Below are 23732 nucleotides of genomic sequence, written 5' to 3'. Positions count from 1 at the left end.
TACAAGCAATGGCTTGAACAATTCCATAATAGAGCCTTTGAATACTGGGTGAGAAGAAATGAGAAAAAAACCAGAAAGGTTTCTACCAGGTTAAATTTATCAGAATTATTAGTATTTTTATAATACATTATCTTCCTCTTGGAAATAAGTTTTGTTTATTTAATTTCCCAAGAGAAAAGTTACTTTAACGATGGCGGGTTTTAAAAGTCAAGAGTTGGCTTGAGAGCAAATATTGAGCTGTTAGTGCTGGGTGTTGGGTACCTAGCTGGTGTGCCATTGTGAGCATTTCTCTCTTACTTCAGTGAATATCCCTGGGACATGTTGAAATTGCAGAGGTGTCTGATTTCTAGCCCCAGAGACAGGGATCTGTCACATGCTGTCTCCATGGGAAGGCTGGGATGCTCTCCAGCCAGGCGTGAGTGGTGCAGAGCTCCTGGCTCTGCAGCACAGCCTGTAGAACCATCCCGAGTTTGGTCTAGGTGGGGCTTCTCATTGCCTTCTGGCAAAATAGGCACGATTCTCTCACCCTTCACAACCTCCTTCCCAAAACCCAACCTTCTGTCACTTGCATTTTTTTATTACCAGCATGTTGATGAACAGCTGACAGATTTCAGATTCATGCTTTCACAGCTTCACATTCGCAGATGGCAATATTCTAGCATATTTTAAAAAAATGAAGTTGGAGGTGGACACTTTTTGAAAATTTGGCATAAAAATGTTATGCATTTCATTTAATGTCTCCTATATTATTTGCAGGTGGAAGACTGGAGATCAGTTTAAACCTAGGGCACAACTAGGCAATTCTGAAACTTTTAGGATGTGTTCCTTTTATGTTCTGCATCTGGTTAGAGCATTGCTGCACTTTCTTATCACATGAAGCTCTCCATTTTCTCCTCAAATGGGATTTTGTGATAAGATACTAGAGCAAGTCAGAGAATACTATTTTGAATTGGAGTTGGAACTGGCTTCCCAGGGAAGGTGTGGGATCACCATCCCTGGAGGTATTTAAAAGACATGTAGATGTGGCACTGGTGGATATGGTGAACAAGGCAGTGCTAGGTTAACGCTTGGACTCGATGATCTTAGAGGTCTTTTTCAAACATAGTAATTCTATGATTCTTATAGGAATGCAAACATGAATTATACTATGCAGAAAAAGATAGTCCCTGGGAAATACTGAAGCTATAAAAGATGACTGTAGCTTAACAACTCTTTGTTTTGCAGAATGGTATGGGCACCTTTTTTAAAACATGGTAAGCAGAAAATTTTGTGTTGGCCTCCTCAGAGCAGCATTACACTTGCATATGACAAGTGAACTATCATAAAAGGAAAGTGGAAGTTGTTCTCCTTGACCTTAAGAAAGCTTATTTGCAAAAGTAGCAAGATCAGACTTCTTGAAGAAGCCTGGCCTTTTCAGTGAGACAATGCAAAACTCCATCAATCTGAAGAATACTAAACTGTAGCCACATTATCCTATTAAGCTGATGCTAAATATAGAAAGGATTTTCAGTTCCTCACAGGGATTTCCTTGCTTGTGACTAAATGCAGCACCAAGGCTTTACAAAAATCTTATTTTCTTCATGCCTTTGAATGTTTTTGGTACAATGAAGTTTGGCAGTCTGATTGTCTTCAGATGATGCCATTGTTTAGATGCAAGTTTTGGATTTTTCTAGCGTAAAAATAAGTTTTTTTCTGAACTGGAACATTGGAAAGAGGGGGTAGAGGGAACACTGAACAACATGGTTTTCTTAAATTCTTATGAAATCTGCCACGTGAAGCTGTGACCACACAGAACTAAAAATACATAGCTTTCCCTATGTCAGTGTCATAACATTGACTGTAACTGTTACATTTCTGAAACTCCTCTTAGTTTTGTTTGGAAATTACAGCAACAAAATTTATTTACTTACTGCTGTTTATGACCTCTACTTAAACTTTGAGAACTATGCTTTAAATCTTTGAGTAATAGAGCAATTAGAGACCTTAAGAGCATGAAGACTGTGCTCAGAGAAGAACACATGCACAAACTTAGTAGTTCCATCTGTAATTACTGAAGTGTTTCCTCAATACAGGACATTATCTGAACAAGGTCCCAGTGTCAAATAACCTCTCTGACATGAATTGCAAAACTGTCCTTGGCTTACTTAAGCAAGACTAGGTCCTGGGAAGCAACTGGCTTATGGCATGGACATTTCCAGGATGTTTATCACCAACATCATAGAATCACAGAATAGTTTTGGTTGGAAAAGACCTTAGGATCATTGAATCCAACTGATTACCCAGCAAGTCCAAGTCCAGCACTGTACTAGCTTCAAGTGCTACATCTACACATCTTCTAAAACTGCAGAGTGTTTGGCAGCACCTCTGCTCTGTGCACACCTGGTGCAAACTCTAAGCAAGCTGCTTGGGTTTTTTTCTCCAGAGATAAAGATGGATGGTTCATGTCTAGAAACTGATGTTACCTTTGTCTTAGATGCCTCTTTCATTATGGGTCAAATTGATAAATTGATCTTTGTGAGTGTCTGTTGACAGAAAAATGTCCAGATCTGTCTCTCTCCTCAAGCGGGGACTGAGAGCCAATACAGGAGTAATATGGCCCTGCTCCAGTGCTTCTCACAGTGTTTTGCTTGCTCTTGCAGACATGCAGTGCCAAGACATGGACGTTTCCCCTCTACTGCCTCAGAAACAGTTTCATTTTCAGCACTTGTGTTCTTCTGAGAAAGGACTGTGCAAGCAGAGCCTGTCTGGGAGGCAGCTCATGCTCAGGTGCACATGGGACAAATATATTCCCACACTAACTCTTGAGCTTGCTTCTCATTTTTTGCTGTTGCAGGAAATCTCTGGTGAAACCATCCTGTCATATGAGTTTCAGGTGTACTTCAAGAACTCTTAGTGGAAGAGCATTTGACTATATTAGAAGCTTTAAGCAGAGTTCATATTACCGGTTTCCTTTTGTTTTTTTCCTTCTGCAGTCTACTGAACCCATTATGTAGATTATTCACTTGTTTTCTTTGCATGTGCCTTCACTGCTCTCTGTCTTCTGCAGTTTTCCTAGCTTCAACACTGCCCATCCTGTATTCAGGACTTACCCACATGCCTCCTTTGCCTGTCTTCTCATTACAGTGCAGCTGTAGCCTGCATTACAGCTGCGGGGAAGGGAAAAGGTAAGTGAATTTGGACCAGAATCACAAGGGCAGAGGAGTACAGGACTGAGACTTCTTTTTAAGCCAACTAAAACTTGTTGGAGATGTCGTCTTTTGCAGTTAGGTCCAGCCCGGCTTGGAATGAATTTGCAGTTCTCTACAGCATCTTTTGTATAGCTGCCACAGTTGGGAACATTAAATTCTGGAACCACAAAATGCTGTCTAAAAAGCAGCACAGCTGTCAATGAAAAGCAGTTTGCAACTGGAATATGTCCAGTGCCTGGGCCACTGCAGAGGGACATGCCAAAAAAAAAAAAAACAGAAAGAGATGATTGCTTAGAAACCAAATTCAGAAATTAGATTTTCCAACCACATATTCACTGAACTATTCATTTATCAATCAATATGATAGTACTGAGCAGAATGATTGGAGTGCTGATTATATCATAAGCTATCAAAAATAATGACAAATACTGACAGGATTCTTTCTGCCCTTTTTAAGGGCAGTAATAATAAGTTTCCTTCAGATCTGAAGATAAATATAACAAAAATAGGTGCATTAGCTAAATTAATGTCAGGAATTAAGCATTCCTCAAAGGTAACTACAAGAAGTTACTTAAAGAAAAGTTTTTATATTCTAGTCCTAGACAGAATCTCTGAAATAAGTTTTATTCATAATCCTTAGTACCCTTCAACTAGGGCATAATTTCTAGACTTCTATTGTCCTTATTACTAGAAAGCCTGATTCACTTATCTGTGTTTAAATCTTTAGACAGTAACAGGTAATTTTTTATTCAATCATTCCTGCATTGCCTGTGTCTTTTTAAAAATACTAAACAAACTATGTTATATGGTTATCCAAATTTTCAGATGAGATGTTTTCTAACAGCTGGCAGGGCAGGCAGGCATATGCTTAGCAACAGACATGCTCCAGGTTATGGTCTGTAGTTCACAGTAGATCCCTGGGGAAATTTGTGGGCCTGGCTTTGTCTCGGTGGGGCTGTTACTACCATGTCTGAACTAAAGGAAAGGGTTGGAACTGCAGCCGTCTGATTCCCCATAGAAGTTTCAGCACACTGAGCAGAGAGGTGCAAGCATCTGTCTATGGCCAGCACTGGAATTTGATTTGCTGCCTTCCTAAAAAGCCCAGCCCAGCCCACTGGGCAGTGTGGTTGTCCTCTGCAGGGCACAGCCCTGGTGTTACAGCTGCACTGCCAGCAGCACTGCCAACACCCTTTTGGGTTCTGGATCTGGTTTCAGCCCTGCAGCCGGCTGCCTTGGTTGGGACCCAGCAGTGGTGTGTGGGGTAAGTGTAGCAGTATCCAAACCTTGATACTAAGCTGTGCAATTCCTGACAAAAGTTTTAGGGAGTCAGATGGAATGCACTGCCTGTCCAAGAAGCAGTATTATGTGACAGCCACCATGCTATGTCACGCATGTGTCTATGTCCCTTTCTTCCAAGGATTTCACAAGGGTGTTTTCTTCCTTTGTGGTGGGCTTCACTCACTGAGCTGATGGCAGGGAAGCGGAGCTGTGCGGTGAGTGCCAAACATGTCACAGACCCCTCTGCATTCTTTTTTGCCTCCGTGGCTTTGCAGAGTAGTCACATCATCACAGAAATATTTGTATAATGCACATCTCAGTGTTTAACATTATCATGTGCTTGGTATAAGCTGCAAATTGGACCACGTGGCACAAGGCAGTGGGAGGCAGAGAATCTGCTCCAAATCTCTCTGTGGGAGCATGCCTTTGGGAGCTCAGCTGTAGGTGATTTTATTTTCAGAGATAGAGTTCGTGTTTTTGCCTATGGAGTAGGTGGATAGATTTGGATTATACAGGTCCCGGTGGGAGGAGGACAGAAGTGGTCTGGATGGTCCCTGTGTCTATGCACTGGCCTGTCTGCACCAAGACCCAAGGGATCTGTTGAATGGAGACTGTGCTGTGAGAGCTTGAAACAGTCTACCTCAAATCAGTCTCAGTGGCCAAATCCTGCTGGTCGTCATGCTGGGGCAGAGGGAGTGAGTGGGCTGGAGGGGACGAGCTGTGCTGCACAGGGAGGCAGACACTACAGAGAGGCAGCTCACAAGGTGCCCTTGTGCCAGGGCCTGGGCACAAGTATGGGACACCTTGTTGGGGTGCAGCATCACCCATTGCATGTCCTCTCCTGCTCACAGCCAGAGACATTGGCCCCTTTGCACCAATGTTCTACCTTGCTCCTCCTCAGTCCCCTTGTTTCCTCTTTTAGGTCTTGACTTCGCTCTTACACACTGAGGGAATGCAGACAGCATCCCCCAGGATGCATGCACAGAAAAGCATTTGCTCCTTGGGTGCTCTAGTTATGAGATCCTCCTTTCCTAGGCATCACTACAGCCATCAGCTTCTCTCCTTCCTGACCCATCTTGCACTTCATGCATCCCCAGCAGCTGGAAACTGAGCAAAAACTCTGCATTTCTGGTCCTAATGCAGTTTTCTTCCTGATTCTCTATGTAATCCATTGTCACAATGAAGGTGGTGCCAATATGTTTGTCACCACAACCAGCCTGACATGGTGTGGTCAAGGTTTGTTAGAGGCTCTGTGGGCTTGGTGTGGACTCCAGAGGCCTAGTTGTTAGAGATGCAGTTGTCATTATGCATTTTGCTTAAGGGATTATACTGGTTTTAACTGGGATTGTGTTAATTTTCTTCATTGCAGCTCATGTGGGATATTTTTTGAATCTTCAAACAAAACAGTGTTGATAACACACTCATGTTTTAGCTATTGCTGGACAGAGCTTACACAGGATTCAAGGTCGTTTCTGCTTTCCAGACTACCTTGCCAGTGACCAGGATGAGTGTGCACAAAAAGTTGTGAGGGGACACAGCTGGGACAGCTAACCAAAGGAATGTCCAACACTCCGTATGACATGATGCTCAGCAGTAAAAGCTTGTGAGGGAGGGAACTCTCCAGGGCTGCTGTTGCTTGAAGTCTGTCAGCATTGGTCAGCTGGTGATGAGCAATATTTTTGGCATTTTTTTTTTCATGACTTTTTTCTTTGGCTTTGTTTTTCTATTTTGATAGTTTTTATTTTATGTATTAAACTGTCTTTATCTCATGAGTTTTTCCCATTTACATATACTCTCAGAACCTGCTTATAGTTGCATTTAAGTGACAAGAGGGTGTGTTTGCTTTGCTTGGATGTTTTTACATCCGATTAGGCTTTATTATTGAATTTTGTGTATACATAGGAAATTAATTTTTTTCCTTTTCTTGCAACACTATTTTCTCTTTCAAGACCAACTTAAGGCAGCTTTAAGGAGACATCAAAAGCACAGCAGCTGACATTGAAATGCAAGTACTGGCTTCAAACAACTGCATGTGGTCTTTAGCCTCATTGGATTACAAGGCCACCAGTGTTTCTGAATAAATTTTACATAACGTCAAATAAATTACAATACAGACTAATACAAATGACGATCTTCCCCCACAAAGGATTCTAAGCAAAACGAAAGGAGAATTCTATCCTTTCACTGGCATGGTGGAGCTTCATGGACAACAGACTTATTGTTAAATATTCAAGGAAGGATCCCAGGAGCTTTTGAAAGGTGCTTTGTGTATAAGGTTCTCTGCAGGGGGAAGCTGGGACTTGGGTAAACATTACTCTCAGCCTTGGAAAAGGGCCTTCTTTGTAGGCATATGTGCTGTGAAGAAGCAGCTCATCTCTTTGGTCACAGGTGTCTCAGGAGGGTGGCTGATAACTGGGAAGGGTGACTGATAACCTCTCTGAGGCCGCCACACACTGAGCTGCAGGTGAGAAATCTGCAGAGGCATTGCCAGAGACCACTAATTCCCAGTCATGCTATACTAGCAGGCAAAAAACCCCAAACCTGTGTCATCATCCTCTCCTCACACTGCAAGAAAGGGAATGTTGTCTTTCTCATCAGATACTATTGCAGGTAATGCTTGTGAGCATGATTGCAGTGAGCAGAATGTGTGCAGATGGAGGGCATGTTTCAGAGCTCAGCACTGAATTTTTAGAGCAATCTGGGCTAGTGTGTTGTGCCACTGGTTACCATTCCATCATACAGAGCCTCCTGGAAAGCACAGAGGAGACACAACTCTGGAAGCTTGAATCTTGGTTTGTGCCTCAAGCCAGCAAAGCTGTGGCAGGCTGGCTTTCACCTCTGGGGAAAGGTGTTCAGTGGTCAGGACATGCTGTCTCATCATGCTGTCTCGGGCAGCATCCCCACAGGCTCCATTCCCTCAGTGTATGGGCACTTTACACCCTTCCACTGGCTTTAATTCAAACATGCTCATTCTGCATTTGGAAGCCTTTGTCTGTGGACCTGGATTACAAATTTATTTACCAGCACTTTTTTTTTTTTCCTGGAGAAAAAGGAACAAGGATTGATAAAATGTAACAAATATGAAAAGTTATACTTACAAAGCAGTACTATTATACTTACAAAACAGTTCTGTATATCTTTAGAACACTTCTTTAATATAATAGTTGTCTTAAAATAGTGTTGTCAAGGAAATCCCAGAAAAAATTACTTTGGAAAAATTAATATAGTTTAATGGATGTTCATTAGTGCATTTCCTTACTTTGTTTCCTCAGTCATTAATCAAAAAGATTAATATTTACTGTTTCCAAACAATAAAACTGAAGTAATAACAAAAGTAAATCTGTTCAATAATAATCTCAAATGACTGATACTGTGTTTTTGTCGTCTTGATCACACTGGGTTAATTTTTTCCCATCTCAATAAAAAATAGAAATTTTTAAATTTTTTTTTTTTAACACTATCAAAATATGATTTTTTCTTGTGGAGTGCAGAGACTGCTACATGTTGGAACTAACTAGAACTAGAACTAACTTTGTACTTCTAGTATGTGAAGAAGTGAAAACAGTGTTTTTACTGGACAATAATAAAGAGATTATGGCAGCTGTTGTGTCGTGTGAGTCCTGTTCAGAGTTAAGGGTTCTTAACCTTTTGGCTTTCCCCCATTTTGTATCAAACACTTAATGCCATTGTAAGGTGATATTACCAAGAACAAATTAATATAGTTGACATCACAACAAGTTATAATGGAAAGCTGAAAGAAGTACCTTGTGTAAAAAGTCTTTGTCAAATTTCTGTTTCAACAAAGTTACTTTCAGATTCCATACCTATTAGTCCTTTTCATTGAGACCATATTCAGCTGTCCTTAAGATACGTTTGCTGAATCTGCTTGAGTTTCTGGGTAAGCTGATTCTGCCAGGGTAGCCTTTGCAAGCACATGTACATTCTGAAGAGGAACAGCACATCAGTCCTGTTTCAGCATGCAGAGGTTAAACCTCACTTGTCACACTGACCCTCCACGCAGGGAGAAGACAATGAGTGCTGCAGAGAGAGAAGTTATTCTGCTGCAAATGTGTGATACACAGAAACATGTTCACAAGAACACCCCAGTAGTCATTAAAACATTCAACCTAACCCAAATGGTACAAAGACTATTCAAGCACTCCTAATTGACATGAATACAGAATTTCTTTTATGTTCTTCTATTCATATCATAACCAATCTCATTTTAGGGAAGATATTTCTTCCTGCCAAGTAGGATTGGGAGCACAGTTTCAAACTAAGGTATTGAAATTTGATGATGAAAGTGGTATGACAACCATGAGAGCACAGAGTGTTTGCCCACTGCTCAGTGACAGGAGGGATGAAAGATGAGGGGAGCACTTGACAAGGCAGAACAAAAACCCCAAATCAACCATAGGTGGGGTTGTTCCCATGGCATAATGTCAACAAACCTGTCAATGTAGTCTGGGGTAAAAAGAGAAAAAGGTAAACCCTAGCCCTCCACCTGGGGACCTGTGAAAATGTTTAGTAAGATTTGCTTTTCTGTTGATCTTACTCAAATCTCAGTGCAGCTTGTTCTCATACCTTTATGAAGATTATGTCATGTAAATTGGTTACACCAAAAGTTAATTTGCAGTTTGATGAAGGAGAAACCTGGTGACTCCTGGCCAATGGAGAGTGTTGGCACTGGCCCACTGACTAGAAAACTTGGAGACCAGTTGCAGCACACATCAGATTAAGATCCATCTCTGCCTTTGACATGGGATGCCCATGGTTCCTTTCTTTCTTTGGCCTCTAACTGCAGGAGTGAGAAGACCCAGACTGTTGCATCATGCTCATGGTCAGGGGAAAATTGAACTGCAGAAAGAACAACTAAAAAATAAGAAAAAGGGGAAGTACAAGGACAATAATCTTTCTCCAGTTTATGTGATTTTATGTCTCACTCTGCCTCTCAGCATGGAAGACATTTACAAATGTAGCTCTCTGGGCCACCAGAGGAAGGATATAAATGGTTTTGATAGAATCAGTCAGACTGATGGGCTGTGAATGCTTCATATTGCTTTACATGCAGCCTTTGAGCTTCTGCCCACATTTCATGCATGCCTCACCAGCAGCAAGATAAGTTTAGAAATATGACTTTTCCAGAAAACTCACATGAAAGTGCACACTGGTTTGCAGATTGGCCTCAAGCACATTTTTGTTCTTTTTCTCAAAAAAGCATCAAAATGGCATCTGCCTTCATATTTTCAAACCAGAGTGACTCTGTGAAATTGTCTTTTGAAATTGCACAAGTATGAAGAGTCCTAATGCAAGATGAAATAACTCTCTATTAGTTACAATAGAAGACTGAACCTTAAAATTAAGAATAATGGAATTGATAGAAAAAGCCTCAGTGAATGCCATCATGTAAAGACATCAGAAGCCACTGGTTAATGTCAGAGTCCAGGACATCCCTCTGGCTGCCCTGGCTGTCTTGAGACCCTGGCAGGGGACTCGGAGATCTTGGCATGAAGTCAAAAGCACCTGTGGCTTCAATTTTAGCTCATGGAAAACTGCCAACTCTGTATGAGGAATTACAAGCCACAAGGGTTTGAGTAGTGTAATAGGTGAACTGACACAGGGTGAAGGAGTAAAATTTTGGGATTTTTAAAATGTGATTCGGGGGGTACAAGATGGAGGAATCTGGGCATATCCTAGCCTTTTCTTTCGTCTTGTCCTCCATGTCTTGGTGTGATGGTGACACTTTTCTATTGATTTAAGGCAGAGACACACTGTCCAACGTAGATGTTAGATATTGGCACATTATTGTAAACAGACCATACGTAACTTTTGATATAAAAGGTAAGCGCCACCCAAGAGGGCAGAGCAGATTGCCATGGCCTTCTTGCTAGACAGAGCTCAGCAGGTCAGAGAAAGAGTGTTATAGATAAGAAAAAATAAACAACCTTGAGAACACAATCCGAAGCATTCCAGACTCCTTCTTTGGCTGTGTAGGGCTAGGAAGCAAAGACTCTTACAATCTCGGGGTGACCCTGAGACATCGACAGGTTAATATGTAGTGTGCCAAGAGTAGGCATTTTCGAAGTATGAAGGTGTCTTTGTGCAGACCAGGAAAAAACAGCAAAGATACAAGAGAAGAATAACATGCTGAGTCTCAAATTTTTACTGCAATCCACTCATCCAAAGTCTGCCCCGGAAAAGATTAATGTCCTAGAAATCTAACTATGAAAAGAAATCTAGGTTATCTGCCCAAGTGAAAAATGGTAAAGGAACAAATGGCAACGTAATAATTCAGGACTAAGCTATAAAGCTTAGTGTTTTTTACTGCTTTTGATGATATAAGTAGATTCAGAAAATGATTTCTGGGAATGGATCTGGGGAAAAAATATTCTTTTACTGTATTTAAAGTCTATGAATTAAAACTTAGAAATATATTCTGGACCTAATTATTTTTCTTCTCTTGTAAGATTTCCCCTCCTCCAAAAATGTTCATATTGATAGAATTTGGGAATACTATCTAACATATGAAAGCACATCTGAATATGGCTTATTGTGAGTGTAGAGTCTATGGTGTCTGTGAGTGATCCATATTTCATCTGTCTGTGGTCCTTTGTGATTGATTATAACAGTCGTATGTCTTACTGGACTTGCATTTCTGTAATAAAAATTACTATGTGGGAATTGAAAGTTTGTTTTTCTACAGTCATGTACATCCACAACTTTTTCCATCAAAGGGCAGTGCAGTAAATATTCACAACTAAACTTTGCTTGTTCTTTTGTGATTATTAAAATAGTGCATTGAATTCATACCATAGTCTGTGCAGAGATGGGTTTCACTCAAATTAAATGGAGGTTCCAGTAATATTCAATGACAAAAGTGTTTGTCAATTCAAAAAATACTCATGGGTATGACTCTAATAAATGCATTACAAAATATATGATGATTCATGCAAAATACTTGAAAGCATGTGTTCTGACTAGAAAGGAGTGTCTGCTAGTTTGGAAAAATATTTATAAACAAGAAGCATTTTTTTCCCACCAGATTAAACAAATTGATGCTTACTTTGCTCCAGGCAGCAAGTTTTTTGCCTTGTCTTGTCTTGTATTTTGCCACATTGAGAAACCTTTAGACATTCCATAATGCCACAGTTCATCTAAAGTCAACTGAGGTCAATCTAAAATATGTCTGTTTCCCCTCTGAAATTTTTCAGTCCCTGAAGGATCCTCACAGAGCCTTCTAAATGCATTTTTTTCTGTAAGCATTTAGAAATGATGCACCATTCTATTTCTAGAAAAAAATCAAAGAAATTCCACTACTGAGAACTCTGCCTCTCACTGGGCAAGGGGCTGAGAACACAGCCCAGGTAGCATTCTATAGGGATGCTAATTGCTTCAGTTCCCTTCTGCCAAGCCTCACCCTTTTTATCTGAGCTCTGGCTCAGTTTTTATCAGACAGTAGAGAATCTTGTACTGGTCCTTGTTTGCTGCACTTGAAGTGCAGGTATCTTTGACCACTGGGCCCCTCTTGCACTTTCACCTGTCTGGAAGTGCAGGAGTCAGTACTGCCCTTTGGGAATGGGAATGCTTTGGTCATTTCCTGGTAATACTTCTCTGCTAGGAAGTGCCTCAGTATTTTTAATATGATTTGTAAAGGTCTTCATTATCTGTATGTTTAAGTATCCAGAAACATTCTGATACTTACATTCAGTTTTCTTCACAGTGTTGTAAAAGTTGTCCAGTTCTCCATGGAAAGCTAAGAGTTCATCTATAAAGCATGTCTTGGTGTTTAAAGCACTACCTGGCATTCACAAGATTTAATAAAATCAGTCAACAATTAGCCTGTTCAGGAGACTGGAATAATGCAGTTACGTGTTCTCCAGCACCTGATAGAATTTCTACAGCCTCTTGCTATCACTTATTGTGTCATTGTCACTGTATTCTGCTGTCACAAAACTTCAGGACTCCTTCAGCTTCTTGAACATTTGCTTAAATTTTCATCCCAAGTCCACTTAAAGCCTCTGCCTTGTAATTGCTCTTAATGCTGACAATCTCAGCAGGGAAGTCAGCCCCAAACCCCTCACTTCTCTAATATTTAGAGTCTTTGGCATCCTTCCCCTCCTGGGTGACACACACTCTAGTGAGGGCACCAGAATTTTAATTTTTTTAACCTCTGCATTTTTCCATCAGGAATTTTTTTTCTTCACAGCAGTCCTGACCCCATGTTGTTCATCAGTTTTTCACAGCCAATCTGGAAGCTGTCTGCTTTATCCTTTTTTGTAAAGTTTTGGCATATCCATCATTTAACTCTCTCCAATGTAAGGCAACCTACTTCTGAGATTGAATGTGTAAGTGCTTTTCACTGTGCATGTTTCTGCCAGAAACTCTTGGTCATGACTGCAGACCACCAAGATGAATGTCAAGGCTAATATCTAAACCTTCATTCTGAGAAATGATCCCTTCCTAGCAGAGCAAGTAGGTACACTTGAATGCATGCACTTATGCAAGATCCATTGACTTCAGATGTGCTTAAACGATGCCTTTGAGTGTCTTAGTGAATCACCTTTATGATCAAAATCCAGATTTCAAAGTAATGCCCTTTGAGCAGATTAAGATCTTGTAAGGTATTTCTGTGAGAAACTGCTTAAAGATTATTTTCTAATTCTTCAGTAAGGTGACTCAGCTCCTTCTGATCATTCACAAATATCTGCTGGAAATCTTTAACCAGTTCAGGAAAATTCTGGCAGCTTCAAACTGAATCTGTCTTTCAAAGGCAACTGTCACCTCTGCTTAGTGATAGTCAGAGAGCAGGAACAAAATCCCAACCAACCAGCATAAATTAACCTGAAAATAGCAGCATTAAATATTGAATGGCTCTGGAGACTGCACATCTTTGGGTTATTCATTAGCATCATTATATGTAAGGTGTTGTCCAACAAAATTTTTCTTTGGGAAATCTCATACCTTTATGCACAGTTTATGAAACCAACCGCCTCAGAGTGTGTTCCATATCCCTTTCTGGTCTCACCTGTAGTTCAGGGGCATGAAAGGACCTGGGCACTCACCTGAATTGTCCCCTCTACCATCAGCACTTACATCCAACAGCCAGAGCCTCCAAGACATCACTTAATATTGCCTAATCCCAAAGAGGTCTAGTTTTTCAGCACTACCAGAAGTAAATCTGTACAGCTTCCTGCACAGCTGCCTTGGGTGTGCCAGCTGCTTTCTTTGTCTTTGGCAGAACAGCAACTGGGCAACTGCAACCCTTCCCCAGTTTTGCAATGGGGTCTTCATGTGCTCAGATTTGTGGGTGGAGGTACAGTTGTCAAATCTTGAGGACCATAAGTTGCCTCTGTGCACATGGAAGTAGGTTACCCATGTCCTCAAGTATCCATCCTTTCAGACTTCCCTGTGCTTCCTTGCCCCCACATTATGCTCTCTAAAGAAAGACATTGCACTCTCTACATATTTTGATCTTAAAATCTTGATAAGGGTGTGTATCACAGAGAAAAAGCTGATAAGGTAATAATTCAGAAGCTGCATTAATAAAATATTTATAAACTAAAATACAATTCCTTAGTATATCATAGAGCTATTTCCCACAAATAGAACATTGGTAAATTTTTTAAACACTCACACCATTTTGAATTGCAAATTTAATAGGAACACCTGACTGACAGCTGGCTTTCATGAACAGAAATTTAGCTTGGAGAAAAGAGGTGATCAGGCTGGCCTATTTTGGGGAAAGGCTGGCTGGCTGGGCACAAGGGATTCACAGGCATGGAAAGCATGTAACTCTGAGACAGTCATAAGGGAAACTCACAGGGTAGCAGGCTTGTTGCTGTGAGCATTGATCCATCTCTTTCCTTAGTAACATTTTTACAGCAGCAAAGAGCTGGTGCTGTGCTTTCTGTACCTTGTTCAGAGTGCAATTCTGAATTTAACCCTGTTAGTGGAATACAGCCTCTTAAAATTTACTCTGTATTCCATACTTATCAAACATCTGTTGCCCAAGACCTGCTTTTCTGTATACCCCTTCTCATTCCACTGTGGTAAATGCACTATTACCTTACTGCTAGTATTTTTTCCTTCTTTCTTTCCTTCTTAGTTCGACTTCCTATCTGTTCATGATGCCTTGCCTCAGACAAGATCTTGGCTCAGTTTGCACAGACCTGATGAGGATGAGGTCCTGGAAGGTGTCTGTCCTGCAGGTAGATATAACCTGGTTGCCCTTTGATGGGCTCACCTCTATAGAAAGCAATCAGACTCTCAGGGTGCAAACTGCTTTTCTCTCCTCTCCTTGGTTTTTGGGGCTTGCAGCCTGCTTTGTGACACCCAGGGATATAGTGCAGAGATGGCAACACAGCTCTTTAAAAGGGGAGATGTAGCCTGATACACAAGAAGCCTGCAATTTAGAGTGCTTGAGTTGTCTTCCCAGGTTTGCTTCTCACTTGCTGGGAGATGCTGGGCTCAGTCTGTTCTCCAGTTCTGATAGCTGCATTAGTATTGTAATATGTGCTGATGTCTTTAATAAAGTGAGTTTTATGAATGTCAGAATGATGATTATTTGGCTCAGACTCATTCTTCTGAAATGCTTACTCACATGATTTTTTTTTTCAGAGGTTTGAAAGAAAATTTGGCTAGATTGTTCCTTTCAAGTAAAGCAATCTCACATTTGCCATGGTTGGATGCAAAGTTGTTCAGCACTAGCTTGCCATTCATGTTCTCAAAGAACTTCAAAAGGGTTGCTTTGATGTATTTTATGGACTCCTTCCAGCTGCTGTATAGCTCATAGTGTCTGTGCTTCTGTAGCAAATTGTGACTTGTGGGATTTTTACTATTTTACTGACTGCCTGAGGAAGTAGTTTGAGGGGTGCCTTTTGAACAACACACAGGAGCTGGATATCAAGATTTCAGTCATAAATGGAAAAAAAGCAGCAAAATATCCTGTGCTCCTGAAAAGAGATAACCATTTCTAAAATCTACAATTCCCTATAGCTCCTTAGATTTCTGCAAAGGGAAATGACAGTGTGTGGCATTGTGCTTGCTTCTGGCTTAATTTCCCCCTGTTTCTCAGCTTCCCAAAGGAGTTTGTTGAAATCCTTTAGCAGTCCCACTGGCACAACTGTTATCCTCTCCAGGTGGTAACTGGGCTATTAAAGCTCCTCTCCATGGGAGCTCTGCAAAACTACTCCATGGGTAGTGCTGGGAAGGGACCCGAGAAGCTTTAGGAACCATTTTACCTGGTGAGAATGCCTGATGCAGCCCTGCAGTGGCTGTGTGTGCATGAGACCATGAACTACTGTCTGTAAGAGGAGTGTTGGCAATGTTCTAAGCTTGTGTATGGAGTGATCTGTGTTGTCACTGCAGGATCCCTCACCTGGGGATTTGCTGCAGCATCCCCTGGCCGTGAGGTAACCTAAGGATAAATGCGAACCTGTGAGCTGCACACGGCTGACTCAGAGCTCCACGGGTCCTGTGCTGCAGCCAGGCAGGGGTACCGCTGCCACAGCTCTGAATGCACAGGAGGTTAGCTCTTAGGGCTTGTAGCTAATTGCTAGACTTTAATCTTTGATTTGAGCCTTTGCCCATCTACAAAATGTCCTGACACGCTGGGGTCAAGACCAAAGCTGGTAACTGCCGAGGGATGACTGGTGCTTTATCACAGGGGTGAGGGCTGTCAGTCCTAGGTGCGGGCCTGACTAAACCAAGACTTTGAAGCTAATTGTGCAGGAACTAAGGACTGTTACTAACCTGACAATCACATACTCTGATTTTAAAAGTCATTGCTTTGAGTGGCTCAAATATGAATATTTTAAAAGAAAACATGCATCAGACCAAACCAAAAATCCCCTCAAAACTGAATGTTTCACATGGTCCAGACTTCTACCTCTGGGGCAAAGCTGAGAAGCTAAACAGTGTGTGGCTGATTTTTAAGTCCATCACTTAATGCATTGTCTGTTGTTCAGATGCTATGATGAGGAACATGTTATAAGAGCTGACATGTAACAGAACAAGTTTGAAAAAAGTCAGACATCATGTTGAATTTGCGATTCAGATTGAAGTGCATAAATAATAAATTGAAAGTATGTATTATACATGGAGGTTCCTATTGAAACATTTCTTGAGGGCAGATGAATTTTAGTGCCATAGCAGAATGATAATAGTTTTAGAGGAAATGTAGATTACTGTCATTTCTCTTGCAAATTGTGTGGGGAAAAAAATTATGAACAATGACAGGGCTGCTTACACAGGGTATATCATAGGGAACTCAACCTACTGCTAAGCTCTGCACTTCCAGCCTCAGAATCAGATTTTATGAATCTCTTTGGTGATGGAATAGTGAAAAATATGCTGTGGGCTATAGGTCCAAAAATCACCAGCAGTATGTCCAATGATTTTAAAGGAAAAACTGTTGATGCTGGAATTAAAGACCTCTAAGTGAAGTCACATTGTCCCCAGAAATCCAATCTTATAAAAAATAAATGAAGTAGTGGAAGCTTTCTGGATACTAATTTTTGAGCTTAACCTTAAGGATGATATGTTGCAAATGGTATCCGGAGGGATTTCTTCAAATCATCCCTCCTCCATTAGAAGGCAGGGAGAGGTAGACAAGGGGTGTAGTCACAACAGCACATGCTCTGATTCCCTCAGAGCCTGTAGATCTCCCTTTGCCTCAAACCTTCCATATAACCCTTTTCTTGTGGTATTGGGCTTGTGTGCCAAGGTACTGGTAGTGGTGGGGCTACAGGAGTGGCTTCCATGAAAAGCTTCCAGAAACCTCCCCTGACTCTGACAGAGCCAGTGCCCCTCAGCTCCACAGAAAAAGGCCAAGCCAGAGGTGTTAGTAACACTCTGTGATTACATGTTTATGGGGGAAAAAAAGTTGTTGCTTAGAAGCAATAGTGGCCAGAGAAGAGCAGAGTGAGAATATGTGAAACAACTGTGCAGACACCAAGATCAGTGAATAAGGACTCCTTTCCCTGAGGAAGAAGCAGTGGCAGAAAGAATATGTGATGAACTGACCATTCTCACCATGTCCCTGTGCTGCTGTGATGGACGACATTGAGAATCAAGAACAAACTTAAGCCCAGGAAGTAGGAGAGAGATTGGGGAAAGGTGTTCCAAGGATTTGTTTTACTTCTCATTATCCTGCTCTGATTTTGATTAGTAATAAATTCAAATAATTTCCCTAAGTCAAGTCTGCTTGGCCCATTACAGTAATCAGTGAGTGATCTTTCCCTGTCCTTATCTTAGCTCAAGAGTCTTTCATTAATTTTCTTTCCTTGTCCAGCTGAGCAGGGCAGTGATAGAGCAGCTTTGGTGGGCATCAGACATCAACCCACCATGCCTTTAAGGAGTAAAGAGATGAGATCTGCCTGTGCCCTGGAAATAGGAGAAATGGTGGCAGGCAACATCTGGTACTCAAGAGGGAAAAGGGAGATTTGCTTATGCTGGAGGGCAAGTACTGAAAAATTCTTAGTTTACTTCAAAAATCACCTTCTGAGTACAAAGTATCTTTGCTCCTCCCCAGAGCCTGGAACTCAGCTCAGGAGCATGCTAGGTGGCCTTAGGGGCTCTGGGTAACAGAGTTGCTCTTTACAGAGATAAAGGTTCTTGCATCCCCCCTGAGAGTTCTTGTAGAGATCCTGTCACTTCGGAGAGACTAGAGCAGCTTTGCAGTTCTGGAACCAAACTATAGTCCTTGTCTTTCCACATACAGACCTTTCTGTTGAGACAGTGCCTGAGGACCCTCAAGATTTGTGTTTGACCTTGTAACCTTCCTTCTGCCTAGTGTGAACACTTCATGCTGGCAGGACACTCCTTTCCTTCTTCCTGCCTGAGCCATGTTCTAAGGGCTTTGGGCCCTTATAAATGATTGGAATGCCTGCCCACCATTCAGTGTCTTTCTATTTCCCTAAATCTAGGTCAGAGAGTGGCAAAGGCCAAGGAACTGGCAGCTTCCACATCACTCAGAGAGTCCTGTGACCTACCAAGCATGGGGAGCATCACCAGCCTCAAAAAAGACACCCTCATTCAACTAGGTGTTTTCGTCCTTCACATGCTGTTGTTGCTAGGGTAAGAATTTTACTCCCTTTTTTTGGACATTTCTTCCCTGCCTTAGTGTTTCTGGCTATTTTCACTCAGCTTTCACTTTGGGTCTAAAAGGGTTGGGCAGGGAGAATGCTTTCCCAATTATAAGCATCCATTTTTGTTTACAGAAATGCTACCCTTATGCAGGAGCTGGATGCAGGAGAAGAGGCAGGATTGTGCCTCCTCCTCTCCTTTTGGTGCTCTCTTTAGCTGGTAGTTTGACCTGACTTTGCCCTCACTTGGATTTCTGCATTGAGTACATGGGGAATAACACCCATGCCAATAACACATTCTGCTTTCATGGTCATCTATTTTCAGGCTTTCTACTGCTAAAAGACAGTAAGAGCAGACAGGGAAGAAAACACAGCTTCCAAATTAAGGGAGGTAAATGACTTAGATGAAAAAACAAACCAGAAAAAATGCTAACCTTTGCAGAGTTTATCAGGAAAAAACCTTAACACAGAGGTGAGAGAGAGCATCAACATCAACAACTCAGGCTCTGCCTCAGGCCTGGATGTCCAACTGCAGTGACACAGTCCCAGTTCCTCTGTTCAATACTCTGCCATGGAGCCGTCAAGTCAGGATGGGCAGAAATGGTGATATGGGTCCCATGCTGCATTTCCTTCAGTATTTCAAACAAAGACTTAGGCACTGGTGTAGGTAGTAGCATCCTGACCCAGGAAGAGGGGATGAAAAGGAGCCACACAAACGTAGTGATTGTGAAACAGAAAAAAATTTCAGTCTCCTGTAGACACTATGAAGATTTTTCATCTTTTAATTTGAAAAAGAAAAGGTAGGAGGTAAGAGTATTAGGATTGAAAAGCAGACTTTTATAGCTCAGCAGAACATGCAGACCTCTTGAACTAAGACACCGAGAGAGAGCCTTTATCTGAGAAGAAAATGTGGAGGCTTTGTAAGTGAAGTCCTAGCAAGCTATTGGCACAGCTTCTAATAGCTTCTAACAGCCCCATTTCTCTTTGGAATAAATATTTGTGAGAAGCCTGAAATTTGTTTAAAAATGAAGCAGCCATACTTGACTGTTATTGGCAGAACAGTAGAATCAATTAAGCAAAGTCCAAGTACATGTCTCAGGAAAGATAACAGAGCAGTGAGAGTTAGACAAGGCAGCAGAAACCTGGGTTTCATGTGACATTTGCATATGTGTGGGGTGCTGGAACTCCCACACTGGTGGATTTAGAACTAGTCAGCAGTTAGTGGAGCCTAGAGAATGATTCAGTTATCTCCAAAGAAAACACAAGGCACGATTCAGCTATCATTTACAATGCCTTTGAGGAATCTAGACATCTCCATTGGGCTGTCAGATATGTCACAGGATCTACAGGGTCACCTGTAGTGACTGCTGGAGGCAAGGTAGATACCCAAGGCCATCTCAGATGGCACCAGAAGGCTAAGTTGAAGCAGTTAAATTCATTTGAAAATGTATCCTACAGCCTAGGCACCACTGTTTGTCTTTTCTCCACTGGTTATACTGGGAAATAAGATAAATTGACACCCAGCTTACATGTAGATAGCCTGCATTTATATGTCCAGAGCTGAATCTTGCCAGAAAAGCCTGGCTAGGAAAGGGTGGATATTTGTCCTTATCCAGGAGGTTGGCAACAACCTAAAATATGCACCAGAACTTGCAGTGTTAATAAAAAGAAAGGGACCTGGAGGTGCACTGTGCTGTCCATGCCAGGGCAGAGGTGGGAGCAGAGCATGGGGACTCACATTACTCTGAGTGCTGAAACCACAGTGCATCTGGAGCACAGGAAGACCAAGAAGCCCCAGGCCATGAAGTTACTGCCTTTAACTGAGCTTCTGCCTTTCAGCTGGAAGTATTGACCCTCCCAGCCTCAGCTATCCTCAGTGCCAGGCAGTTAATTTGTTTTATTGAGCATGGCAATGGGCTGTGCACAGATTACAGGCAGATACTGTGCCTCAGGTGAGAAGTCTGGTTTCCAGACAAGGGGTCATGACTTGTAACATTGCTAACTCTGTTTTTCAGATTTGGCTAATCAGATCTCAAATGCTCAGGAAGCTTGTGTCATCCTTGAGCTGTTCAGTTACAGTACAAGTAACTTGTGCCTTAATTTTATATATCTGTGAAAACAGAGATATTGGTTCAGGTCTTCTTTGTAAATTGCTTTAGGGTATCATGAGCAAAACTTATGTAAATTTCAGAGAGAGAAGAAAGTTCTAACAGCAGTTAGTGCTAGATCAAATGCACACTTACAGAAAATCAGCATAAAATTGATCTTCTACTCTTTAGAAAGTGAAACCACTGAGTCCTCAGCTTCACTATTTTCCAGATGTCAACATGGAGACACCTTAGAGAACAACTTCTGTAGCCAGTTGATTTAGGAAGCCACAAACTAATGCTGTTTGAATTTCTTTACCATTAGAAAAAGTTGGACCTAAAATTGAGCCTCTTACTAGATCTACTGTTTCTAATTTTACGGGGAGAGTATTTGGGTCACTTAAAGAAGCAAAGCCACAGAAAAGCCTCATTTTTTCATGTCTAGATGAGGATCTCTCACTCATCTTGTTGCTTTTAGACAGAAAACAGACTGTAATGGTAAACAGTCCATGTTGCAATTTTGTTATGAAGGAGGAGTGTCATTCTTTAGTAAATCACAACAAACCACCATGTTTTGAAAGAAAAGTTGTGGTATCTGGTTGTAAACAAATTGGCTGAACTTTTCAAAGCTTATACCTTCCAAGAAAGAATCTTAAGTAAGAAACAAAGTAGGCAAAACTAGACTTAGTAAAATATATAACTTCTAACTTAACTGAAAAATTAAGCAAATTTTATTGTATAGCTGAAAGCAATTATTGGTTGGCAAGCACTCATCATAAAGGGTGCTGTTGGAGAGGTTGCAAACAGTATTTCAGGAGATTTCAGGAGGTTGTTTGTCTATCAAGCTTATCTGTCCAGTGAAACTGTGATATTCCAGTTGAGAGAATTTGTTCTTTTGCATCAAACTCCACCTGTGTGCCCAGTTTTCAACTAGGTGCCATTATCATGAGCTCTTTCAGCATGGAGAGAAGCCAAGCCACTGCCTGTCAGGGCTGAGGTTTGCAGGGTGGAGCACCTGTGAGTGCCACAAGGCAAGGAGAGCCACAGGCCCTGTTACGGGCACTGCACAGGAGAACTGCCCTGACTAGAAGGGCTCTTCTCCACTTGGGGTCTGCAGGGCCTTCTCACACCCTCCTTCATATTGTAGACATGGCATGAACAAAGATCTTCACTTTTATTTCTGTACTCACACTCCCCTTCGCGCAGCATATATTAATGACAATCTTTATCCAGCTGCTGACCTTTTTGCCATGTTTGCTGAACACATACATGAGCTGTAGCAATTTATCTGGAAGAGGAAATCCCAAGGGTGAAAAGAAGCATTTGCTAGGGTGAAAAGAAGCATTTACAAGGGTTAAAGAGAAGGTGAGGAGAGAATTGGTAGTTGGGGGTGTTCCTTGTATAGCCTATACTTGCAACCAACTGAAATACATGAGTTTAGGGAATGTACTAAGTCAAGTCTAAATTGGAGTGACTACAAAGTAAATCTTCCCCTTCATTGATCTTCAAACATTCCTCATGCTTGTGAGGTCATAGCAAAAATATTTGAGACAAGATTAAGTATGACAGATTACTTCTGTGGTTTACCAAAATTTCAAGTCATGCTGTGAAACGATGACTCTGCATTTTAACCCCCAGCAGAAATTTGGGCAGTTTCTCCTGATTAAATTCTTGAAATATGTGTTGCAGACCTGTTCTCCTCTACGACAGGACATAAGAGAGTTTTCAATTCTTATTATTACTTTTCATCTTACTGTTAAACTCTTTGTTGTAGCCAACCATTCATTTTACATGTCCTCATTCCCCTAGTAAGTTTTGTTTAGCCTGGATCTAAAATCAAAATACTAGTAATATATAGATAATGATAGTGTTCTCACAGTAATAATTCAAATAGCTACAGCTGTTTTTCAGTGTGTGTACTTTCATCAGCCTCGAAAGTTACGTTTTATTGCTATCTATTGGAAAAAGTACTTCCCATTACTGAAGGATATAATTGTATTAAATTCTAGCAAAATTTAACTGTGAATTTTCAAAGGCCATCATATATGTTCCTTTCAGAAAAAAAAACAAAAAACAAAAAACAAAAAACCCCAAAAAGAAACAAATCATACCCAAAACAAGTAATCGAGCTTAAACATTCAAAACTAAGTAAATAAAACAGTCTTTAATCATGAACTAAATAATATTAGAATGAGAATGGCCACTTCTCAAGATGCTCCTTAGAGGCAATGGAGAGACATAGGCACCTCCTATTCATGCCATCTCTAAGAAAAGAATTGAAAGCTAAATGGGATGACTTGCTTTCAGATGTCATGTTATTGAATTTAAAGAACAGAAATGTCTACCTTAGACCAGATGTCAGACTTTAAGATGGTGACAGCTAGGTGTCCAACCTTATCAACCATCATTACTGTTAATTATATTAATGGAAAAAACTTCACAACAGTCAGCCAATGCTTATGGCAGCAGTACTGAAGATATGCAGGTAATGGCAAAGAGTTTCTCATGCCCACTATATGCAACTGTTTGGATGTCAATCTCTGTTGGTGAGCTCTGCATGCCTTTCAGTGTCTCATTTTCAGCTTTTACATAGAGTGTTACTAGAGTAAAATGTCACTTGTCCTGATGCACTGGGAAATCAGTCTTACCTAGCTGACTGAAAATAATAGAAATACCTAAAGATATGTTAAATGTTTTCTAATAAACTGTTTTTGAATCATCCAGTCGACGACTGTTTGCAAATAGAAAATATGTTTTTCTTATAGCAGAGGCAGCTTTCTTGTCCAGCTCTGAAGTGCATCTTGAAGCAGGACATTGCTCAGCACAGATTCAGATGCTAAAATTTCCACTGCTTTCTTTATCAGCATTCAGAAATGCAGCCTAGTTTACTACCGTGTAGTTATGATGGTAAACTACAGAGTAATAAAATTGGGATCTCATTAACTGGAGGATCATATGTAACCACATTATTTTCACAAACGAGCTGCCTTCTGAATATTGTTTTCTGTATCCTTCCTCAGCCTAATGGTGGGGAGGTCAGCATCAGGATAGACAAACCTTATGCAAATTCTGGTATCTTGCTTTTATTTCTTTGC

The 23732-nt window shown here is 41.1% G+C and overlaps 1 protein-coding gene across 1 annotated transcript in view; it reads left to right on the top strand.

Moving 5' to 3' along the window:
- CAPS2 (calcyphosine 2) overlaps positions 1 to 22505 on the top strand; it is a 170344-nt gene extending 147839 nt beyond the window's left edge. Inside the window, exon 18 of the transcript XR_010999109.1 lies at positions 22496 to 22505. The gene's annotated coding sequence lies outside the window, so the exon portion shown is untranslated. The remainder of the gene's footprint in view (positions 1 to 22495) is intronic.
- The last annotated feature ends 1227 nt before the right edge of the window (positions 22506 to 23732 follow it).

This window comes from Anomalospiza imberbis, chromosome 5, assembly GCF_031753505.1.
Source record: "Anomalospiza imberbis isolate Cuckoo-Finch-1a 21T00152 chromosome 5, ASM3175350v1, whole genome shotgun sequence".
In the NCBI taxonomy this organism is placed as follows: Eukaryota; Metazoa; Chordata; class Aves; order Passeriformes; family Viduidae; genus Anomalospiza; species Anomalospiza imberbis.
This window is presented reverse-complemented; position numbering and strand designations above follow the sequence as displayed.